The sequence below is a fragment of the Oenanthe melanoleuca genome, unplaced genomic scaffold (assembly GCF_029582105.1).
Source record: "Oenanthe melanoleuca isolate GR-GAL-2019-014 unplaced genomic scaffold, OMel1.0 S090, whole genome shotgun sequence".
NCBI lineage: Eukaryota > Metazoa > Chordata > Aves > Passeriformes > Muscicapidae > Oenanthe > Oenanthe melanoleuca.
In genome coordinates this window covers 24,486-49,417 of record NW_026612739.1, presented here as the reverse complement: position 1 = coordinate 49,417, position 24,932 = coordinate 24,486, and the positions used below count along the sequence as shown (strand labels likewise).

The 24,932-nt window shown below is 45.6% G+C and overlaps 2 long non-coding RNA genes across 2 annotated transcripts; both read left to right on the top strand.

Moving 5' to 3' along the window:
* The first annotated feature begins 3,287 nt into the window (after positions 1–3,287).
* LOC130266576 (uncharacterized) lies at positions 3,288–5,443 on the top strand. The gene is made up of 3 exons (XR_008842918.1): positions 3,288–3,365; positions 3,441–3,499; positions 5,067–5,443. It is a non-coding gene; the product is annotated as an uncharacterized LOC130266576 (long non-coding RNA).
* A 3,221-nt stretch (positions 5,444–8,664) lies between these two features.
* LOC130266577 (uncharacterized) lies at positions 8,665–11,726 on the top strand. The gene is made up of 2 exons (XR_008842919.1): positions 8,665–8,716; positions 10,281–11,726. It is a non-coding gene; the product is annotated as an uncharacterized LOC130266577 (long non-coding RNA).
* The last annotated feature ends 13,206 nt before the right edge of the window (positions 11,727–24,932 follow it).

Below are 24,932 nucleotides of genomic sequence, written 5' to 3'. Positions count from 1 at the left end.
GACCCGGAAAACCCAGCTCGAGAAGACGCCGTTGAAAAGGACTGTGGAGGAGATTTTTGGCCCTCTGCCAAGAAAAGCCGCGGTCCAGACGCGAGTCGGAGAGGAGGTGTCACCGGAAGCCTCGCTCCTGTGCACTGCTGGTCGTTTCAGGAACCTCCGAATCGATTTTGGACAAATTGCTTTTGGGTAAGACGGTTCAGATTCAGATACATCATAGAACACTATAGGCAGAACTCTCAGCAAGGAACAGCTCACTTTAGCATCCACTTTGAAAGTTTTAGCTTTGTTCATCCTGTCTCTGTCACAGAGAAGGAATTCCGAGATTTGTGTGGGTGAAGCTTCGTTACCCACAGACAGAAACAAATGTGCTATTTACAGCAGGATTCTGGCAAAAGTTAATTGTGATTGATATCAGTCTGTAACTCTGAGAGATAGGGAGTGAAGGACTCCCGAAAGTGTAGCTTTATCCAGTCTCTCCTTGGCAGAAAGCATTAAAGTCCTCAGAGACTGGGGAAGGATTCTCACTTAGCCATGAGCTGGGGGAGGGAAGTTTATAGCTGCCATGCCAGCAGCAGCCGGTTCAGCAAAGGTCTTGCCAGCGCAAGGTCAGGAAAAATTAAGTTAAAAATATTTCCAAGTGAGTTAAAGAACTCGGATTTTTTTATTTCTTCACCCCTTCAGAAAACATGACCCCAGGAGGTGGGAGGCGCTATAGACGACTCCCCGGGCCGTGGGGGACAGAGGGGAGGGGGACAGGACCGCGAAAAAAGCGGGGAAAAAGCGGGGGGCTGTGACTCCGGTTTCGATCCTTATAACGCAAGGCAGTGCGGCCGCGGCGACGGTGCCGGCACCCCGGGAGCGCGGGAAAAACCGCGCGGGGGATTCGCGGGAAGCGCGGAACCCAGAAATAGCGGGCTCGGTGCGTGGAGCCGCAGGCTGTTTCAGGGAGGGACAATCTGCGGCGGCGGCCGGGACGCAGAAACGCGGACCGTGAGGCGGCTCTCAGCCAAAAGGGGGGTGGGGATGTGAGCACGATTCATTGTCCGCGGAAAAACCCCGTTGGTCAGTGGCGCCTCATGGGAACCCAGGCGGAGCGACCCCCAGGGGCGGCGGGATCGCTCTCAGACGCGGCGGGCGGGGGAATTTCTTCCGGCGCGGGGGGAGGCGGCTCCGGGCGGGACCGGCGGGCGGGATTCACGGGGTGGCGCGCCGCCCATGCCGGGGACGGGGCGGGTCTCGCTGCCGGCACAGGAGCGGCGGCGGGCCAGCCACGCCCGGGGGGGCGGGTCACAGCCGGGAGGGGAATCAGAAGGACAGCCCGACCCGGGAGCAGCCAGCGACGCATGCGTGGTTCGACCTAAGCGTAGGGAACACGCAGGCGCAGCGCCTGGAGGTGCCAACATCCCCGAACACAGTGACAGGAACAGAACAGGGACACTCAAATGTAGACAGGCATCACAGCATGCGGGCACGAAGGCCAAGATTTAGTTCACAGAGCAGTGATTCCAGCGTGGAAGGGCCAGAAATGAGTCACCACAGGGCGGGGCCGGCCCGTGCCGGACGGAGGCGCGGCGGACGGGCTGCGGCTGCAGCGGCCCCGGCCCCGAGCAGGAAACGCGCGGGAAACACAAAACCCAGAAATGTCAGCAATAGGGACACAGAGCCCCGATACAGGGAAAACGGTTTCAGGGAAAGACAGATTCAAAAGGGGAAAAAAATCATGCTTTGTAAAGCCAAAAGAGAAAAATGTAACAACTTTTAAGCAATTGCAGGCAGCCGCCCGGACGGAGCTGATTCAAAGAAAACCCGGGCACAGCAGCGTGAGGTCCCCAGCCGGGGCTCACAGAGAGGAGGGGGAGCGCCGCTGCCCCGCTCCCAAAAAAGGGCTCCGACAGTACCCCCGCTGCTCTCCCCTGCCCTGCACGGGTCAAGTGCTGCTGAGGGGAGGGGGAATGGGGGATGGGGAGACGCCAAGAGCTGTTTTTACCTATATTGTGGAGAACAAGCAGAACGAGGGAAATGATAAGAGACTTAATTTTATTTTCAGTTCTTGTATGTTAAACTAAGGTGTTTGTTTTTGTATTGTTAAAAAGATGCTGATAATTTTAAGAGTGGTAAAGGTATTTTAATAGTATTAGGTATTTTAATAATTGAAGGTATTATAAGGTATTTTGTATTTTATTTGAATACACATCATCTATATTTAGTGATTTGTTATTTCTCAGATATGAGTGTACGTTTATTTAAATGTCAACATTGAGTTTTAATTTTCCTATAGTTAATTGTTTCAAAGAAACCAGTTTCTAAGTATTTGCAATACTGTCAATAAAATCAATAGATTTCGAATTCTTATAAGAAGCTTGCAGATTTATGTTTTGCAGAATTTTTATTAATATTTTAGTTTTCCCTTTAAATCAAATTACAATGGACTTCTAGTCTACATTTTTAAAATTATCAATGAAATGTTGTGTGAACACAAATCAAGACCACTTCTAGGATCATCATTTGAATTGCAAAATTTAATCTGAATCAAAATTCTTTTCACATATATTGGAAAAGCAGTATTTATCTATCAGTTCAATTTTTAAGATTTAAATATAATTTCTGTATTTAATTTTAAAATCACTGTAATAAGATTGTATGAATTCTGTATCACAGAATGATTTTATTTTCTGTTTCATTGTTTAATTTGAACCCTTTCAGCATTTTAAGTAAGTTTTGGAAAACCTCCAGGTGTATCCTTGGATCAAATGTGTAATTAGTTAATGTAATAAATAAGAGGCCTTTTGTTCGCCTGACAGACTTTAGACCTTGGAGGAATATCACCAAGATTTGTGAGGTCAGAATGGGGTTGTTCTGCTTTGATCCTCTGACAGACAGACCTTGAAAAAGATGGCGCTAGAACTTGTTAATTGCTTTGCTCTGCTTGACAGGCCTTAAAGTAAAAAGCCAGAATGTGTTTTGCTTTGCTTGCATAATCACATATTGCTTTAAGTGCCAGGAAAGGAGTCAGTGGCTGAGGAAGACGACTCGCCCTCATCCCCCGACCAGCAGAAGGCAGAAAAAGACCCCCTAACAACTGGAGGAGCATGCGCTGAACTATTAGAGGAGGAGCACGTCACCCAAAAACCTAACAGCTTAAAAGGAACAGACTAAGGGGGGGTGGGCGCAGCAGGTGGTGCAGTGGAGACTCCCCTGCTGTCCAGCGCTGAATTTGCTTTTGCTTTCAGTAATCAGTAAATCTTTAAATTGTTATTCGATCTTATATGGCCCATTGCGCTCACTTATAACAAATTTGGTCCGTGACTCGGATCGAGATTTTGGAGGGGCTCTCTGCCTGCGGGGAGGCGCGCCCCACCATTTTGGTGGCCCCGAGGACACGGGTCCTATCCTAACCTCGACTGACGAACCTAAAATTAAGAAAGCAAAAGCGAAGGTAGGAGGGCCCAATTGACCCCTTAAATTTTGTGCACAAAGTCCGGACGAAGACGCAGGACGCGTAAGTATAGGGGATCCGTTCGGGCGGGGTCGGGATCCCGGAGTACAACGTGTGGTGTGTGTGTGAGAGGGGGACTGGCAGCCAGATTCCCCAAGCGAGTGCGGACCCTTAGTAGTGCGGTTCCCATCGGCCCGCGAGGGCGTGGGCCACGAAACAGGGGAAGCGAAAGTGATTGTTGGTGTGAGTGAAGGTACTCCGGAGGAAATGGGGCAGGGGAAGAGTAAACCTCCTGCAAGTGTTAAACTCCCACCCATACCTAGAGATAGTCCCTTAGGATTTTTACTAGAAAATTGGGACCATTTCCCTGGAATGGAAGGGAAGGATGAGGCAAAAATGATATATTACTGTGTAGAAGTTTGGGGTGGGAAGGAGATTTCAGGAAACGTGTTCTGGCCAATATATGGGTCAACAGAGGATTGGATAAAACAGAGATTAAATATTTGGGTAAATACAAAAAAAAAAAAACCTGTTTGTTTGGAGGAAAGTCAGAAACGGCAAGTTAGAATGATGGTACAAGAAGGTAGGGAACAGGGTCAGAGAGAGACACAGAGGCGGCCAGTAAGAGAGCTTAAGGAGTCTAGGAATTCAAGGGAGAGACAGGACATTAAGGTGTGTTTTTATTGTGGGAAAAAAGGACATTTCAAGAAAGAGTGTAGGGTCGGGATTCGGGATGAAAAGGAGTTCAAGACAGATTAGAGGGGTCAAGGGCTCTATCTCTTGGGGACACGGAAACATCATAAGGAGCCCTTGATGAAACTGAAGGTGGGTCCCCATGGCCAGGAAATAGTTTTTCTGGTTGACACAGGAGCTGAAATATCAACTATTCAGTTCTTGCCAAAAGGATGTAGTCTATCTAAAGAGACTGCCACGGTAGTAGGAGCAAAGGGAGAACCCTTTGAGGTGGGGGTTATTAAAAGGGTGACAGTTGAATCAGAATCAAGAATCGGGTTGGGAGACTTTTTGTTAGTATCAGAATCTGAATATAATTTATTGGGGAGGATTAAATATCTTTTAGTGGTAGTAGATCATCTTACTCATTATGTGGAAGCCTTCCCGACATCAAGGGAAACCGCATGAACAGTAGTAGAAGCCCTGCTGGAGGAGATAGTCCCCAGGTATGGTGTACCAGAAACAATTGACTCTGATAAGGGGCCGCACTTTACATCAAAGGTAACTCAGGAGCTGGCAGCAGCATTAGGAATAAAATGGGAACAACATACTCCTTGGCCCCCTCAAAGTTCAGGCCGGGTAGAAAGGATGAATGGAGAAATAAAAAAAAAAAAAAACAACTTACTAAATTGGTACTAGAAACAAAATTATCATGGGTTAAATGCATTCCCCTAGCCTTGCTGAATATTCGGACTCAGCCCCGGGCGGATTTGGGAATTTCCCCATTTGAGATGTTATATGGCATGCCCTATAGTTTAGAAAAGGCACAGACAAACCCAAATGTTAGTGAACAATACATTAACGAGTATTTAATAGCTTTGATGAAATTTAAAAAAAACAGTTATGGGAAAAAGGAATGTTGGTTCAGAGACCACCATTAGATCTTGTATTACATCAGGTTCAGCCCGGGGACTGGGTACTGGTCCGAAGTTGGAAGGAAAATCCGATAACACCCAAGTGGGAAGGACCTTACCAGGTGTTGCTTACAACAGACACAGCAGTACGCACTGTGGAAAAAGGGTGGACTCACGCAAGCCGAATCAAGGGACCAGTAGATCCGTCTAAATTCACCAACGACCCCGGGTGGGAAGTGAAGGGCACACCTGGGAGCCTGAAACTGACACTTAAGAAGCGAGTAAGCTCTAATTAAAAAGACAAATTACATTATTCCCACCCCACCACAGGTATGAGACTTTTTCCACATGAGAGATAGACTGTGGGATCCAACATACTATTCCTTCCTGGCAGAGCTCCGAGCAACAGGAGCACCAGTGGGGGGGGGGGGGGGGGGGGGGGGGAAGATCTGCTGAATGCAGCAGTGAAAATAAGATGTAATGCTGAAAATTGCTGGGGAAATTGTAACCCTTTTGTATGCTTTATTTGTTTAGTTTGTAAGGAGGAGTGGTGGACCCATTGCAGCAACAGTTACCCTCCAAGGGGAGTGTGTAAAAATTGTTATTCGGACCAAAGGCTACTCACCTCTCAGGTCCTGGCTACCAAAGTGGCTGCCAGAGAACTTTTAAGAGGGTCTGAAGAGTGGTGGAAAATTTTTACAAAGGGGATAAACCCCCAGTTCTATTGTTATCACTCTAATGAACCTGCCCCATTTGTGGCTAGGATAGTAGCCGCCCTGTGCAGACGGTGGGTACCTGAACTCAGTTGCTATACCCCTCAAATTAAGAACCGCAAGTGGTATAAATACATAAAACGTATCAAAAAGCATGGGTCAAACACCCCTCCTGAAGAATACTCCTGCTGCCGAGAAGATGGAACTCCCCATAGCTCGTAGCAACCGAGTTGATGGGCAAGGCAGAGGAGATGAGAGCAGTGGAGGGGGGAGCCCGAGAAAAAGGGGAAAACGAGGAACAGGTACCCAGAGCCGTCGAAAGTCCAAGGGAAAAGAAAAGTCTGAGGTAAATTGGAAGGAAAATAAAAAAAGCGGTTGTGGAAAATGGGGAAGCTACCACCTCCAATTAGGAATCTTATATATAATGCTTTTGAGATCTGTGCTTGCAAGCCATGAACCCTTTAAATGGCCACTAATACAATGGGAAGGTCAGAAGGAAATTCAAACACAAATTACTTCGAAAGGTCCTAGCTTTAACATAACCCTGGATGACCTACTTGATAGGACGGGTTCTAGCCCCTATAGTGTATTCTACATGTGTCCAGCATCTAACCCAGGGAGGTCATACTGTAACTACCCCGGAGAATTTTACTGTGGATATTGGGGCTGTGAAACAATTTCCCTGGGATGGTCGGTTCAAATCCAAGATAAATACTTAAGGGTTGAAAGAGGTCCACATGGATGTAAAAAGCCCTAGACAGATCCGTCAGGGGTGGTGACTTATATCGGTACTTGCAAATGGGTCTATCTTAACGTCACGCAACCCCAAGACCCAGGATGGGTAGTAGGAAAATTCTGGGGAGTTAGAATATGGGAACCCGGGAAAGACCGGGGGGGGGCATATTGTTATAAAGAAGGAAATTGTACCCCACGATCCTCAACCTGTTGGACCGAATCCTGCAATAACAGACTCAGAAGCCACAATAATGAATCAAGGTGACTTAGACAGCATGACCCCAGAAAATTTCACGGAGGCTAATAATAAATCACAGTTAATGGAGACCACGGCCGTGACACAACCAAGTAGAGGGACCCTATGGAAAATCCTACAAGCCACCTTTAGGGTGTTAAATGGCACATACCCCAATTTAACTAAAGAGTGCTGGTTGTGCTACAGTATTAATCCACCCTTTTATGAAGCCTTAGGTTCTGTAGCAAAGTCTAGAAGAATAAACGGGACCAATCCTTCCTTGTGCCTTTGGAAAAGGGGGAAAGAAAGCACCCCTGGGGTATCGGTGGCTCAGGTAACTGGGAAGGGGAGGTGTATAGGCAACATACCTCGGGATAAAGACCACCTCTGCGGGGTAAAAATGGCTGTAACCGACTCCCGCAAACCGGCCCAATGGTTGATCCCTGCTGCAAACACCAAGTGGGTTTGTAACACATTAGGGGTAAACCCGTGTATATCAATATCTAATTTCAATGAAACATCCGAGTACTGCATTCAGGTCATGGTAGTCCCCCGGATTGTGTACCACCCAAAAGACTATGTGTATGCTCATCAATTCACTCCAAAACACCACTTAGAGAAACGAGAACCGTTTACAGCCCTCACAGTTGCTGTATTACTAAGTATAGGAAGTGCTGGGGTGGGGGCAGGAGTGGCTTCCTTAGTGAACCAACAGCAAGGATTTAAGGATCTTAGAATTTCAGTAGATGAAGATTTAAGTAAAATAGAGAAGGCAATAGACGGTCTCGTAAAATCAGTAAGATCTCTTTCAGAAGTTGTATTGCAGAATAGACGGGGATTAGACCTGTTGTTTTTACAGCAAGGGGGACTGTGTGTGGCTTTGCGAGAGGAGTGTTGCACCTATGCAGACCACACTGGGATAGTAACTGACACCATGGCTGAGCTCCGAAAACAACTGGAGCAGCGCAAGAGAGAAAGGGAGGCCCAGCAAAATTGGTATGAGTCTTGGTTTAAATATTCACCCTGGCTAACGACCCTCTTGTCAAGCATAGCTGCACCAGTGATTTTAATAATTTTAGGGCTTGCTTTCGGCCCCTGTATTTTCAACAAAATAATTAGCATTGTAAAAAGCAGGTTAGAAGCCGCTCACCTCATGTTAATACGAGCAAAATATGAAGCCTTAAATGGGGAAGAGGAAAAAGATTACCTGGAGTTAAGTAAGAGGGAATTACAAAGATTTAGCGAACAAAAGTAATAATATAGAAAAAGGGGGGACTTGTAATAAATAAGAGGCCTTTTGTTCGCCTGACAGACTTTAGACCTTGGAGGAATATCACCAAGATTTGTGAGGTCAGAATGGGGGTTGTTCTGCTTTGATCCTCTGACAGACAGACCTTGAAAAAGATGGCGCTAGAACTTGTTAATTGCTTTGCTCTGCTTGACAGGCCTTAAAGTAAAAAGCCAGAATGTGTTTTGCTTTGCTTGCATAATCACATATTGCTTTAAGTGCCAGGAAAGGAGTCAGTGGCTGAGGAAGACGACTCGCCCTCATCCCCCGACCAGCAGAAGGCAGAAAAAGACCCCCTAACAACTGGAGGAGCATGCGCTGAACTATTAGAGGAGGAGCACGTCACCCAAAAACCTAACAGCTTAAAAGGAACAGACTAAGGGGGGGTGGGCGCAGCAGGTGGTGCAGTGGAGACTCCCCTGCTGTCCAGCGCTGAATTTGCTTTTGCTTTCAGTAATCAGTAAATCTTTAAATTGTTATTCGATCTTATATGGCCCATTGCGCTCACTTATAACAAATTTGGTCCGTGACTCGGATCGAGATTTTGGAGGGGCTCTCTGCCTGCGGGGAGGCGCGCCCCACCATTTTGGTGGCCCCGAGGACACGGGTCCTATCCTAACCTCGACTGACGAACCTAAAATTAAGAAAGCAAAAGCGAAGGTAGGAGGGCCCAATTGACCCCTTAAATTTTGTGCACAAAGTCCGGACGAAGACGCAGGACGCGTAAGTATAGGGGATCCGTTCGGGCGGGGTCGGGATCCCGGAGTACAACGTGTGGTGTGTGTGTGAGAGGGGGACTGGCAGCCAGATTCCCCAAGCGAGTGCGGACCCTTAGTAGTGCGGTTCCCATCGGCCCGCGAGGGCGTGGGCCACGAAACAGGGGAAGCGAAAGTGATTGTTGGTGTGAGTGAAGGTACTCCGGAGGAAATGGGGCAGGGGAAGAGTAAACCTCCTGCAAGTGTTAAACTCCCACCCATACCTAGAGATAGTCCCTTGGGATTTTTACTAGAAAATTGGGACCATTTCCCTGGAATGGAAGGGAAGGATGAGGCAAAAATGATATATTACTGTGTAGAAGTTTGGGGTGGGAAGGAGATTTCAGGAAACGTGTTCTGGCCAATATATGGGTCAACAGAGGATTGGATAAAACAGAGATTAAATATTTGGGTAAATACAAAAAAAAAAACCTGTTTGTTTGGAGGAAAGTCAGAAACGGCAAGTTAGAATGATGGTACAAGAAGGTAGGGAACAGGGTCAGAGAGAGACACAGAGGCGGCCAGTAAGAGAGCTTAAGGAGTCTAGGAATTCAAGGGAGAGACAGGACATTAAGGTGTGTTTTTATTGTGGGAAAAAAGGACATTTCAAGAAAGAGTGTAGGGTCGGGATTCGGGATGAAAAGGAGTTCAAGACAGATTAGAGGGGTCAAGGGCTCTATCTCTTGGGGACACGGAAACATCATAAGGAGCCCTTGATGAAACTGAAGGTGGGTCCCCATGGCCAGGAAATAGTTTTTCTGGTTGACACAGGAGCTGAAATATCAACTATTCAGTTCTTGCCAAAAGGATGTAGTCTATCTAAAGAGACTGCCACGGTAGTAGGAGCAAAGGGAGAACCCTTTGAGGTGGGGGTTATTAAAAGGGTGACAGTTGAATCAGAATCAAGAATCGGGTTGGGAGACTTTTTGTTAGTATCAGAATCTGAATATAATTTATTGGGGAGGATTAAATATCTTTTAGTGGTAGTAGATCATCTTACTCATTATGTGGAAGCCTTCCCGACATCAAGGGAAACTGCACGAACAGTAGTAGAAGCCCTGCTGGAGGAGATAGTCCCCAGGTATGGTGTACCAGAAACAATTGACTCTGATAAGGGGCCGCACTTTACATCAAAGGTAACTCAGGAGCTGGCAGCAGCATTAGGAATAAAATGGGAACAACATACTCCTTGGCCCCCTCAAAGTTCAGGCCGGGTAGAAAGGATGAATGGAGAAATAAAAAAAAAAAAAAACAACTTACTAAATTGGTACTAGAAACAAAATTATCATGGGTTAAATGCATTCCCCTAGCCTTGCTGAATATTCGGACTCAGCCCCGGGCGGATTTGGGAATTTCCCCATTTGAGATGTTATATGGCATGCCCTATAGTTTAGAAAAGGCACAGACAAACCCAAATGTTAGTGAACAATACATTAACGAGTATTTAATAGCTTTGATGAAATTTAAAAAAACAGTTATGGGAAAAAGGAATGTTGGTTCAGAGACCACCATTAGATCTTGTATTACATCAGGTTCAGCCCGGGGACTGGGTACTGGTCCGAAGTTGGAAGGAAAATCCGATAACACCCAAGTGGGAAGGACCTTACCAGGTGTTGCTTACAACAGACACAGCAGTACGCACTGTGGAAAAAGGGTGGACTCACGCAAGCCGAATCAAGGGACCAGTAGATCCGTCTAAATTCACCAACGACCCCGGGTGGGAAGTGAAGGGCACACCTGGGAGCCTGAAACTGACACTTAAGAAGCGAGTAAGCTCTAATTAAAAGACAAATTACATTATTCCCACCCCACCACAGGTATGAGACTTTTTCCACATGAGAGATAGACTGTGGGATCCAACATACTATTCCTTCCTGGCAGAGCTCCGAGCAACAGGAGCACCAGTGGGGGGGGGGGGGGGGGGGGAAGATCTGCTGAATGCAGCAGTGAAAATAAGATGTAATGCTGAAAATTGCTGGGGAAATTGTAACCCTTTTGTATGCTTTATTTGTTTAGTTTGTAAGGAGGAGTGGTGGACCCATTGCAGCAACAGTTACCCTCCAAGGGGAGTGTGTAAAAATTGTTATTCGGACCAAAGGCTACTCACCTCTCAGGTCCTGGCTACCAAAGTGGCTGCCAGAGAACTTTTAAGAGGGTCTGAAGAGTGGTGGAAAATTTTTACAAAGGGGATAAACCCCCAGTTCTATTGTTATCACTCTAATGAACCTGCCCCATTTGTGGCTAGGATAGTAGCCGCCCTGTGCAGACGGTGGGTACCTGAACTCAGTTGCTATACCCCTCAAATTAAGAACCGCAAGTGGTATAAATACATAAAACGTATCAAAAAGCATGGGTCAAACACCCCTCCTGAAGAATACTCCTGCTGCCGAGAAGATGAAACTCCCCATAGCTCGTAGCAACCGAGTTGATGGGCAAGGCAGAGGAGATGAGAGCAGTGGAGGGGGGAGCCCGAGAAAAAGGGGAAAACGAGGAACAGGTACCCAGAGCCGTCGAAAGTCCAAGGGAAAAGAAAAGTCTGAGGTAAATTGGAAGGAAAATAAAAAAAGCGGTTGTGGAAAATGGGGAAGCTACCACCTCCAATTAGGAATCTTATATATAATGCTTTTGAGATCTGTGCTTGCAAGCCATGAACCCTTTAAATGGCCACTAATACAATGGGAAGGTCAGAAGGAAATTCAAACACAAATTACTTCGAAAGGTCCTAGCTTTAACATAACCCTGGATGACCTACTTGATAGGACGGGTTCTAGCCCCTATAGTGTATTCTACATGTGTCCAGCATCTAACCCAGGGAGGTCATACTGTAACTACCCCGGAGAATTTTACTGTGGATATTGGGGCTGTGAAACAATTTCCCTGGGATGGTCGGTTCAAATCCAAGATAAATACTTAAGGGTTGAAAGAGGTCCACATGGATGTAAAAAGCCCTAGACAGATCCGTCAGGGGTGGTGACTTATATCGGTACTTGCAAATGGGTCTATCTTAACGTCACGCAACCCCAAGACCCAGGATGGGTAGTAGGAAAATTCTGGGGAGTTAGAATATGGGAACCCGGGAAAGACCGGGGGGGGCATATTGTTATAAAGAAGGAAATTGTACCCCACGATCCTCAACCTGTTGGACCGAATCCTGCAATAACAGACTCAGAAGCCACAATAATGAATCAAGGTGACTTAGACAGCATGACCCCAGAAAATTTCACGGAGGCTAATAATAAATCACAGTTAATGGAGACCACGGCCGTGACACAACCAAGTAGAGGGACCCTATGGAAAATCCTACAAGCCACCTTTAGGGTGTTAAATGGCACATACCCCAATTTAACTAAAGAGTGCTGGTTGTGCTACAGTATTAATCCACCCTTTTATGAAGCCTTAGGTTCTGTAGCAAAGTCTAGAAGAATAAACGGGACCAATCCTTCCTTGTGCCTTTGGAAAAGGGGGAAAGAAAGCACCCCTGGGGTATCGGTGGCTCAGGTAACTGGGAAGGGGAGGTGTATAGGCAACATACCTCGGGATAAAGACCACCTCTGCGGGGTAAAAATGGCTGTAACCGACTCCCGCAAACCGGCCCAATGGTTGATCCCTGCTGCAAACACCAAGTGGGTTTGTAACACATTAGGGGTAAACCCCTGTATATCAATATCTAATTTCAATGAAACATCCGAGTACTGCATTCAGGTCATGGTAGTCCCCCGGATTGTGTACCACCCAAAAGACTATGTGTATGCTCATCAATTCACTCCAAAACACCACTTAGAGAAACGAGAACCGTTTACAGCCCTCACAGTTGCTGTATTACTAAGTATAGGAAGTGCTGGGGTGGGGGCAGGAGTGGCTTCCTTAGTGAACCAACAGCAAGGATTTAAGGATCTCAGAATTTCAGTAGATGAAGATTTAAGTAAAATAGAGAAGGCAATAGACGGTCTCGTAAAATCAGTAAGATCTCTTTCAGAAGTTGTATTGCAGAATAGACGGGGATTAGACCTGTTGTTTTTACAGCAAGGGGGACTGTGTGTGGCTTTGCGAGAGGAGTGTTGCACCTATGCAGACCACACTGGGATAGTAACTGACACCATGGCTGAGCTCCGAAAACAACTGGAGCAGCGCAAGAGAGAAAGGGAGGCCCAGCAAAATTGGTATGAGTCTTGGTTTAAATATTCACCCTGGCTAACGACCCTCTTGTCAAGCATAGCTGCACCAGTGATTTTAATAATTTTAGGGCTTGCTTTCGGCCCCTGTATTTTCAACAAAATAATTAGCATTGTAAAAAGCAGGTTAGAAGCCGCTCACCTCATGTTAATACGAGCAAAATATGAAGCCTTAAATGGGGAAGAGGAAAAAGATTACCTGGAGTTAAGTAAGAGGGAATTACAAAGATTTAGCGAACAAAAGTAATAATATAGAAAAAGGGGGGACTTGTAATAAATAAGAGGCCTTTTGTTCGCCTGACAGACTTTAGACCTTGGAGGAATATCACCAAGATTTGTGAGGTCAGAATGGGGGTTGTTCTGCTTTGATCCTCTGACAGACAGACCTTGAAAAAGATGGCGCTAGAACTTGTTAATTGCTTTGCTCTGCTTGACAGGCCTTAAAGTAAAAAGCCAGAATGTGTTTTGCTTTGCTTGCATAATCACATATTGCTTTAAGTGCCAGGAAAGGAGTCAGTGGCTGAGGAAGACGACTCGCCCTCATCCCCCGACCAGCAGAAGGCAGAAAAAGACCCCCTAACAACTGGAGGAGCATGCGCTGAACTATTAGAGGAGGAGCACGTCACCCAAAAACCTAACAGCTTAAAAGGAACAGACTAAGGGGGGGTGGGCGCAGCAGGTGGTGCAGTGGAGACTCCCCTGCTGTCCAGCGCTGAATTTGCTTTTGCTTTCAGTAATCAGTAAATCTTTAAATTGTTATTCGATCTTATATGGCCCATTGCGCTCACTTATAACAAATTTGGTCCGTGACTCGGATCGAGATTTTGGAGGGGCTCTCTGCCTGCGGGGAGGCGCGCCCCACCATTTTGGTGGCCCCGAGGACACGGGTCCTATCCTAACCTCGACTGACGAACCTAAAATTAAGAAAGCAAAAGCGAAGGTAGGAGGGCCCAATTGACCCCTTAAATTTTGTGCACAAAGTCCGGACGAAGACGCAGGACGCGTAAGTATAGGGGATCCGTTCGGGCGGGGTCGGGATCCCGGAGTACAACGTGTGGTGTGTGTGTGAGAGGGGGACTGGCAGCCAGATTCCCCAAGCGAGTGCGGACCCTTAGTAGTGCGGTTCCCATCGGCCCGCGAGGGCGTGGGCCACGAAACAGGGGAAGCGAAAGTGATTGTTGGTGTGAGTGAAGGTACTCCGGAGGAAATGGGGCAGGGGAAGAGTAAACCTCCTGCAAGTGTTAAACTCCCACCCATACCTAGAGATAGTCCCTTAGGATTTTTACTAGAAAATTGGGACCATTTCCCTGGAATGGAAGGGAAGGATGAGGCAAAAATGATATATTACTGTGTAGAAGTTTGGGGTGGGAAGGAGATTTCAGGAAACGTGTTCTGGCCAATATATGGGTCAACAGAGGATTGGATAAAACAGAGATTAAATATTTGGGTAAATACAAAAAAAAAAACCTGTTTGTTTGGAGGAAAGTCAGAAACGGCAAGTTAGAATGATGGTACAAGAAGGTAGGGAACAGGGTCAGAGAGAGACACAGAGGCGGCCAGTAAGAGAGCTTAAGGAGTCTAGGAATTCAAGGGAGAGACAGGACATTAAGGTGTGTTTTTATTGTGGGAAAAAAGGACATTTCAAGAAAGAGTGTAGGGTCGGGATTCGGGATGAAAAGGAGTTCAAGACAGATTAGAGGGGTCAAGGGCTCTATCTCTTGGGGACATGGAAACATCATAAGGAGCCCTTGATGAAACTGAAGGTGGGTCCCCATGGCCAGGAAATAGTTTTTCTGGTTGACACAGGAGCTGAAATATCAACTATTCAGTTCTTGCCAAAAGGATGTAGTCTATCTAAAGAGACTGCCACGGTAGTAGGAGCAAAGGGAGAACCCTTTGAGGTGGGGGTTATTAAAAGGGTGACAGTTGAATCAGAATCAAGAATCGGGTTGGGAGACTTTTTGTTAGTATCAGAATCTGAATATAATTTATTGGGGAGGATTAAATATCTTTTAGTGGTAGTAGATCATCTTACTCATTATGTGGAAGCCTTCCCGACATCAAGGGAAACTGCACGAACAGTAGTAGAAGCCCTGCTGGAGGAGATAGTCCCCAGGTATGGTGTACCAGAAACAATTGACTCTGATAAGGGGCCGCACTTTACATCAAAGGTAACTCAGGAGCTGGCAGCAGCATTAGGAATAAAATGGGAACAACATACTCCTTGGCCCCCTCAAAGTTCAGGCCGGGTAGAAAGGATGAATGGAGAAATAAAAAAAAAAAAAAACAACTTACTAAATTGGTACTAGAAACAAAATTATCATGGGTTAAATGCATTCCCCTAGCCTTGCTGAATATTCGGACTCAGCCCCGGGCGGATTTGGGAATTTCCCCATTTGAGATGTTATATGGCATGCCCTATAGTTTAGAAAAGGCACAGACAAACCCAAATGTTAGTGAACAATACATTAACGAGTATTTAATAGCTTTGATGAAATTTAAAAAAACAGTTATGGGAAAAAGGAATGTTGGTTCAGAGACCACCATTAGATCTTGTATTACATCAGGTTCAGCCCGGGGACTGGGTACTGGTCCGAAGTTGGAAGGAAAATCCGATAACACCCAAGTGGGAAGGACCTTACCAGGTGTTGCTTACAACAGACACAGCAGTACGCACTGTGGAAAAAGGGTGGACTCACGCAAGCCGAATCAAGGGACCAGTAGATCCGTCTAAATTCACCAACGACCCCGGGTGGGAAGTGAAGGGCACACCTGGGAGCCTGAAACTGACACTTAAGAAGCGAGTAAGCTCTAATTAAAAGACAAATTACATTATTCCCACCCCACCACAGGTATGAGACTTTTTCCACATGAGAGATAGACTGTGGGATCCAACATACTATTCCTTCCTGGCAGAGCTCCGAGCAACAGGAGCACCAGTGGGTGGGGGGGGGGGGGGGGGAAGATCTGCTGAATGCAGCAGTGAAAATAAGATGTAATGCTGAAAATTGCTGGGGAAATTGTAACCCTTTTGTATGCTTTATTTGTTTAGTTTGTAAGGAGGAGTGGTGGACCCATTGCAGCAACAGTTACCCTCCAAGGGGAGTGTGTAAAAATTGTTATTCGGACCAAAGGCTACTCACCTCTCAGGTCCTGGCTACCAAAGTGGCTGCCAGAGAACTTTTAAGAGGGTCTGAAGAGTGGTGGAAAATTTTTACAAAGGGGATAAACCCCCAGTTCTATTGTTATCACTCTAATGAACCTGCCCCATTTGTGGCTAGGATAGTAGCCGCCCTGTGCAGACGGTGGGTACCTGAACTCAGTTGCTATACCCCTCAAATTAAGAACCGCAAGTGGTATAAATACATAAAACGTATCAAAAAGCATGGGTCAAACACCCCTCCTGAAGAATACTCCTGCTGCCGAGAAGATGAAACTCCCCATAGCTCGTAGCAACCGAGTTGATGGGCAAGGCAGAGGAGATGAGAGCAGTGGAGGGGGGAGCCCGAGAAAAAGGGGAAAACGAGGAACAGGTACCCAGAGCCGTCGAAAGTCCAAGGGAAAAGAAAAGTCTGAGGTAAATTGGAAGGAAAATAAAAAAAGCGGTTGTGGAAAATGGGGAAGCTACCACCTCCAATTAGGAATCTTATATATAATGCTTTTGAGATCTGTGCTTGCAAGCCATGAACCCTTTAAATGGCCACTAATACAATGGGAAGGTCAGAAGGAAATTCAAACACAAATTACTTCGAAAGGTCCTAGCTTTAACATAACCCTGGATGACCTACTTGATAGGACGGGTTCTAGCCCCTATAGTGTATTCTACATGTGTCCAGCATCTAACCCAGGGAGGTCATACTGTAACTACCCCGGAGAATTTTACTGTGGATATTGGGGCTGTGAAACAATTTCCCTGGGATGGTCGGTTCAAATCCAAGATAAATACTTAAGGGTTGAAAGAGGTCCACATGGATGTAAAAAGCCCTAGACAGATCCGTCAGGGGTGGTGACTTATATCGGTACTTGCAAATGGGTCTATCTTAACGTCACGCAACCCCAAGACCCAGGATGGGTAGTAGGAAAATTCTGGGGAGTTAGAATATGGGAACCCGGGAAAGACCGGGGGGGGCATATTGTTATAAAGAAGGAAATTGTACCCCACGATCCTCAACCTGTTGGACCGAATCCTGCAATAACAGACTCAGAAGCCACAATAATGAATCAAGGTGACTTAGACAGCATGACCCCAGAAAATTTCACGGAGGCTAATAATAAATCACAGTTAATGGAGACCACGGCCGTGACACAACCAAGTAGAGGGACCCTATGGAAAATCCTACAAGCCACCTTTAGGGTGTTAAATGGCACATACCCCAATTTAACTAAAGAGTGCTGGTTGTGCTACAGTATTAATCCACCCTTTTATGAAGCCTTAGGTTCTGTAGCAAAGTCTAGAAGAATAAACGGGACCAATCCTTCCTTGTGCCTTTGGAAAAGGGGGAAAGAAAGCACCCCTGGGGTATCGGTGGCTCAGGTAACTGGGAAGGGGAGGTGTATAGGCAACATACCTCGGGATAAAGACCACCTCTGCGGGGTAAAAATGGCTGTAACCGACTCCCGCAAACCGGCCCAATGGTTGATCCCTGCTGCAAACACCAAGTGGGTTTGTAACACATTAGGGGTAAACCCGTGTATATCAATATCTAATTTCAATGAAACATCCGAGTACTGCATTCAGGTCATGGTAGTCCCCCGGATTGTGTACCACCCAAAAGACTATGTGTATGCTCATCAATTCACTCCAAAACACCACTTAGAGAAACGAGAACCGTTTACAGCCCTCACAGTTGCTGTATTACTAAGTATAGGAAGTGCTGGGGTGGGGGCAGGAGTGGCTTCCTTAGTGAACCAACAGCAAGGATTTAAGGATCTTAGAATTTCAGTAGATGAAGATTTAAGTAAAATAGAGAAGGCAATAGACGGTCTCGTAAAATCAGTAAGATCTCTTTCAGAAGTTGTATTGCAGAATAGACGGGGATTAGACCTGTTGTTTTTACAGCAAGGGGGACTGTGTGTGGCTTTGCGAGAGGAGTGTTGCACCTATGCAGACCACACTGGGATAGTAACTGACACCATGGCTGAGCTCCGAAAACAACTGGAGCAGCGCAAGAGAGAAAGGGAGGCCCAGCAAAATTGGTATGAGTCTTGGTTTAAATATTCACCCTGGCTAACGACCCTCTTGTCAAGCATAGCTGCACCAGTGATTTTAATAATTTTAGGGCTTGCTTTCGGCCCCTGTATTTTCAACAAAATAATTAGCATTGTAAAAAGCAGGTTAGAAGCCGCTCACCTCATGTTAATACGAGCAAAATATGAAGCCTTAAATGGGGAAGAGGAAAAAGATTACCTGGAGTTAAGTAAGAGGGAATTACAAAGATTTAGCGAACAAAAGTAATAATATAGAAAAAGGGGGGACTTGTAATAAATAAGAGGCCTTTTGTTCGCCTGACAGACTTTAGACCTTGGAGGAATATCACCAAGATTTGTGAGGTCAGAATGGGGGTTGTTCTGCTTTGATCCTCTGACAGACAGACCTTGAAAAAGATGGCGCTAGAACTTGTTAATTGCTTTGCTCTGCTTGATAGGCCTTAAAGTAAAAAGCCAGAATGTGTTTTGCTTTGCTTGCATAATTACATATTGTTTTAAGCGCCAAGAAAGGAGTCAGTGGCTGAGGAAGACGACTCGCCCTCATCCCCCGACCAGCAGAAGGCAGAAAAAGACCCCCTAACAACTGGAGGAGCATGCGCTGAACTATTAGAGGAGGAGCACGTCACCCAAAAACCTAACAGCTTAAAAGGAACAGACTAAGGGGGGGTGGGCGCAGCAGGTGGTGCAGTGGAGACTCCCCTGCTGTCCAGCGCTGAATTTGCTTTTGCTTTCAGTAATCAGTAAATCTTTAAATTGTTATCTGATCTTATATGGCCCATTGCGCTCATTTATAACAAACACTATATGCAGAACTCTCAGCAAGGAACAGCTCACTTTAGCATCCACTTTGAAAGTTTTAGCTTTTGTTCATCCTGTCTCTGTCACAGAGAAGGAATTCCGAGATTTGTGTGGGTGAAGCTTCGTTACCCACAGACAGAAACAAATGTGCTATTTACAGCAGGATTCTGGCAAAAAGTTAATTGTGATTGATATCAGTCTGTAACTCTGAGAGATAAGGGAGTGAAGGACTCCCGAAAGTGTAGCTTTATCCAGTCTCTCCTTGGCAGAAAGCAATTAAAGTCCCTCAGAGACTGGGGAAGGATTCTCACTTAGCCATGAGCTGGGGGAGGGAAGTTTATAGCTGCCATGCCAGCAGCAGCCGGTTCAGCAAAGGTCTTGCCAGCAGCAAGGTCAGGAAAAATTAAGTTAAAAATATTTCCAAGTGAGTTAAAGAACTCGGATTTTTTATTTCTTCACCCCTTCAGAAAACTTGACCCCAGGAGGTGGGAGGGCGCTATAGACGACTCCCCGGGCCGTGGGGGACAGAGGGGAGGGGGACAGGACCGCGAAAAGCGGGGAAAAAGCGGGGGGCTGTGACTCCGGTTTCGATCCTTATAACGCAAGGCAGTGCGGCCGCGGCGACGGTGCCGGCACCCCGGGAGCGCGGGAAAAACCGCGCGGGGGATTCGCGGGAAGCGCGGAACCCAGAAATAGCGGGCTCGGTGCGTGGAGCCGCAGGCATGTTCAGGGAGGGACAATCTGCGGCGGCGGCCGGGACGCAGAAACGCAGGACCGTGAGGGCGGCTCTCAGCCAAAAGGGGGGTGGGGATGTGAGCACGATTCATTGTCCGCGGAAAAACCCCGTTGGTCAGTGGCGCCTCATGGGGAACCCAGGCGGAGCGACCCCCAGGGGCGGCGGGATCGCTCTCAGACGCGGCGGGCGGGGGAATTTCTCGCGGCCGGGGGGAGGCGGCTCCGGGCGGGACCGGCGGGCGGGATTCACGGGGGTGGCGCCGCCCATGCCGGGGACGGGGCGGGTCTCGGCTGCCGGCACAGGAGCGGCGGCGGGGCCAGCCACGCCCGGGGGGGCGGGTCACAGCCGGGAGGGGAATCAGAAGGACAGCCCGACCCGGGAGCAGCCAGCGACGCATGCGTGGTTCGACCTAAGCGTAGGGAACACGCAGGCGCAGCGCCTGGAGGTGCCAACATCCCCGAACACGGAAGTGACAGGAACAGAACAGGGACACTCAAATGTAGACAGGCATCACAGCATGCGGGCACGAAGGCCAAGATTTAGTTCACAGAGCAGTGATTCCAGCGTGGAAGGGCCAGAAATGAGTCACCACAGGGCGGGGCCGGCCCGTGCCGGACGGAGGCGCGGCGGACGGGCTGCGGCTGCAGCGGCCCCGGCCCCGAGCAGGAAACGCGCGGGAAACACAAAACCCAGAAATGTCAGCAATAGGGACACAGAGCCCCGATACAGGGAAAACGGTTTCAGGGAAAGACAGATTCAAAAGGGGAAAAAATCATGCTTTGTAAAGCCAAAAGAGAAAAATGTAACAACTTTTAAGCAATTGCAGGCAGCTGCCCGGACGGAGCTGATTCAAAGAAAACCCGGGCACAGCAGCGTGAGGTCCCCAGCCGGGGCTCACAGAGAGGAGGGGGAGCGCCGCTGCCCCGCTCCCAAAAAAGGGCTCCGACAGTACCCCCGCTGCTCTCCCCTGCCCTGCACGGGTCAAGTGCTGCTGAGGGGAGGGGGAATGGGGGATGGGGAGACGCCAAGAGCTGTTTTTACCTATATTGTGGAGAACAAGCAGAACGAGGGAAATGGATAAGAGACTTAATTTTATTTTCAGTTCTTGTATGTTAAACTAAGGTGTTTGTTTTTGTATTGTTAAAAAGATGCTGATAATTTTAAGAGTGGTAAAGGTATTTTAATAGTATTAGGTATTTTAATAATTGAAGGTATTATAAGGTATTTTGTATTTTATTTGAATACACATCATCTATATTTAGTGATTTGTTATTTCTCAGATATGAGTGTACGTTTATTTAAATGTCAACATTGAGTTTTAATTTTCCTATAGTTAATTGTTTCAAAGAAACCAGTTTCTAAGTATTTGCAATACTGTCAATATAAATCAATAGATTTCGAATTCTTATAAGAAGCTTGCAGATTTATGTTTTGCAGAATTTTTATTAATATTTTAGTTTTCCCTTTAAATCAAATTACAATGGACTTCTAGTCTACATTTTTAAAATTATCAATGAAATGTTGTGTGAACACAAATCAAGACCACTTCTAGGATCATCATTTGAATTGCAAAATTTAATCTGAATCACATATATTGGAAAAGCAGTATTTATCTATCAGTTCAATTTTTAAGATTTAAATATAGTTTCTGTATTTAATTTTAAAAACACTGTAATAAGATTGTATGAATTCTGTATCACAGAATGATTTTATTTTCTGTTTCATTGTTTAATTTGAACCCTTTCAGCATTTTAAGTAAGTTTTGGAAAACCTCCAGGTGTATCCTTGGATCAAATGTGTAATTAGTTAAGTTGTGAACTTAATGGTTTTTTGTCTTTCTTTTATTAATTCTCTCTTTTATTTTGGCAGGTCTTTTGTGACCTGACCCTGTGCAAGTTTTGAATATTTTGCAGAATTTTAGAAAATTACTTGAGCTCCATTCTCAGAATGAATTTCTAGTGTTATGGTTTTCCTGAGTTGCTATCACAGAAGCATTGCAGCAGCTTGCCATGTTCAAAGCATTTTACCCTAAAGAAGAATTTTAGAGAAAATTGAGTTGCTAAAGGAATTTGATTTCTTCTTCACCTTGAAATATTTAATTATAGTTTTGTTGTTAAGAATTGTGGGGTTTTTTTTCTTTAATAAGAAGATGTCAGGGAGTTCTCTTCCAATTAGAGTTTAGGCTCTGGCCAAGCCTTGATTCTAACTGAAAGAGAAAAATGTGTAAACCCAGGAGTTTTCTGCATCAAAATAATATTCCAGTCGTTTGGATTGGGAACTTGACCTTATCAATATAACAGCTGAAGCTAACCTTGAAGTGAATTGGGTGTTCATTTTCCGGAGATGACCATCTGATTCCTCATTGAATTGAGGTTTGTCAGCTGTTTGCAGACCCTGAGGTGAAGACACAGTTTTTTAAGAGTTGATGACACAGTTTTTAAAGATTGATGATTATCTAATCTTGTAAATGTATGTCTGATGTTTAAAGTATTGATAATTGCTGAATTGTGTTTTAACTTCAGAAGATTTAAACTTTGTGTTTGTTTTTTGTTAGATATTTTTGAAGTATTTTTTGGGGGTATTTTTCTCACCTTTGGCAGCCAGGTTATGTGATTTTGGGGGTTTATTTGGGGTATTTCTAGGGGGGTTTTTTGGGCATTTTTAAGGGGGATTTTTGGGGTTTTTTTGGGGGGGATTTTCGGGGGGGTTTGGGGAATTTATTCGGAATTTTTGAGGATTCTTTTGGAATTTTTGGAGATTTTTTGGGGATTTTTTTTGGCAATTTTTTGGGGGTTTTGTTAAGTTTTGGGGATATTTTTGGCTTGTTTTTTGGAGTGTTTTTTGGGTTTTTTTCTCACGTTTGGCCACCAGGTCAAGGTGATTTTGGGGATATTTTTGGTAATTTTTTGGGGATTTTTTTGGGATTTTTTTGGGTGTTTTTGGGTTAGTTTTGGGCGTTTTTTTCACCTTTAGCTGCCAGGTATTGGTGATTTTTGGGTGTTTCTAGGGGTTTTTTTTGGGAATTTTTTTCGGCGAGGTTGGTAATTTTTGGGGGATTTTTGGGAATATTTTGGGGGGTTGTGGGGAATTTATTTGGAATTTTTGGGGGATTTTTTTGGGGATTTTTTTTTGAAATTTTGGGGATTTTTTTGGGTGGAATTTTTTTGAGTTTTTGGTAATTATTTGGGTTATTTTTGGGGTGGTTTTTTGGTTTTTTTCTCACCTGTGGCCGCCAGGTTAGAGTGATTTTGGGGGATTTTTTAGGGGTGTTTCTAGGGCATTTTGGGGGGATTTTGGGGGGTTTATGGGAGATATTTTTGGGATTTTTTTGGGGTTTTTTTGACGGCTTTTTGGGGATTTCTGGGGGGATTTTTTGGGGAATTTTTTTTTTTTTTTTTTTTTTTTGGCGATATTTTGGTGTTTATTTGGGGTATTTTTAGGCGTTTTTCGGTTTTTTTTTCTTACTTTTGGCCGCCAGCTCCAGGTGGTATTTGGGGTTTTTTTTTGAGGATATTTTTGAAAATTTTGGAGGGATTTTTTTTGAGACCTTTTATTGGGTTTTTGGTAATTTTTGGCGGGTTTCTTAGTAATTTTTTGGGTGTTTTGTAGGGATTTTTTGGGGAATTTTTTTTGAGGTTTTTCGTGAGGTTGGTATTTTTTGATAATTTTTGGGGGATATTTGTGGGGGGTTTTTGGGATTTTTTTTTTGTTTTGTTGGGATTTTTGGGGGGTTTTGGAAGATATTTTTGGTGTGTTTTCTTAGTGATATTATGCTTAAACTCCATGCTTAGTCAAAGACAAAAGCCCATGATGGGGACCCCTGCAGCTGACAATTATCAACACTCACTGGCTGGACAAGCACCCAAATTAAAAGGGATAAAGAGAAGGATAAAACCACAAGCCAAAAAACAGGCACGCTCTAAAAAGGCAGAGCCAAGGACTGGCCGTACTAAACAGTTCCCAGAAGCTGTTGACTGTACGTGAAGGTCAATGTGATGCCTTCAGATCCCAGCTTTCTGTTCTGCTTGGGTATGCTTTCTGTTGTGCTTTAGGGTGATAAAGGTGAAACAGTCTGATACCAGCTATGGGCTCAGGGACAGTTTCTTCAGACTCCAGGCCCAAAGTATAAACAACCTGAGAAGAGGAGGGCAGGCCAGCCAAGAGAAGAGGAGGAGGACACCTTACAATTTGAAACTATTAATTGGATGGCTGACTCCTGTATGTAAATGGACTGAAGTCTATAAAAATGTAAAATCATGTGACCAAGCTCTCTTTTGCATCCACCTTGGAGCCACTCGGGCAGGGCAGGGGCCAGGCTGTGGCACTGTTGCTGCCAGGGTGTGGCCTTTGAAGGCCTTTCAATAGATACCCATTTATTTCCCCTAACTCTGTGTGATCTCTGTTCCAGCTCGTAAAGGCAACAGTTTTTGGCGAGCCAGGCAGGAGAGGAGGCATCTGGAAAAACCCTGGACTAAGGCCGGCAGCTCTGGAAAAGGCCCCAGCGGAGGTCCAGAGATATCAGAGCCAAGAACCCTGGGAACAGAGATGTGTGAGTGACGGAATAAAAGGGTATTCTGTTAGTTTAGCATCTGGGTTAGCTGCTAATAAGATTTGTAATTTGTAATTTGTAATTTTGTAAAGTGTGAATTTGTTTTGGAGAACCTCAGCACAACAATTCTGCTCTTTATCTGTAAGAAGGACTGCCTTCATAAAGAGCAGGTTTGAATTGCAGTGCTCTTGGCTTGAAGCCAGAGTGGTGCAGGTAATTAGTGTCTGTGCTGTGGCCCGAAGGGTCGTGGTTTCAAATCCCGACTGTTTGGACTGTTTGGTTTGTGCTTTGTTGTATAGTTCAGGATATCAGAATGGGTTGCACATCCTCTTCTGAATCTGATAATAATAGTATTCCAAGAAATAGCCCTTTGGGGCTAATATTGAAAAGCTGGGCAGATCTGATTGGAGAAGAGTCTGAGCTTTCAAAACCTAAACTTATTAGACTCTCGGAAAAATTTTGGCCAGTGTATGAATTAGATAATGGAGAAACCTGGCCTAAGTTTGGAAGTTTAAATCGAAAATTAGTATCAAGTTTAATATCCCAACTGCGTAGAGATAAATTTTTTGAAGAGCTAAAATATGCCCGGCTTTTCCTGATATTAGCATGTAAGCTGGACCGAGAAAAAGAGAAAGCAGATTTGGACCTGGTTGCGCCTGCCATGAAAGCAGAATCGGTCCCAACTGCGCCGGGCACGGGCCCGGGCCGGGGCACGGCCCCT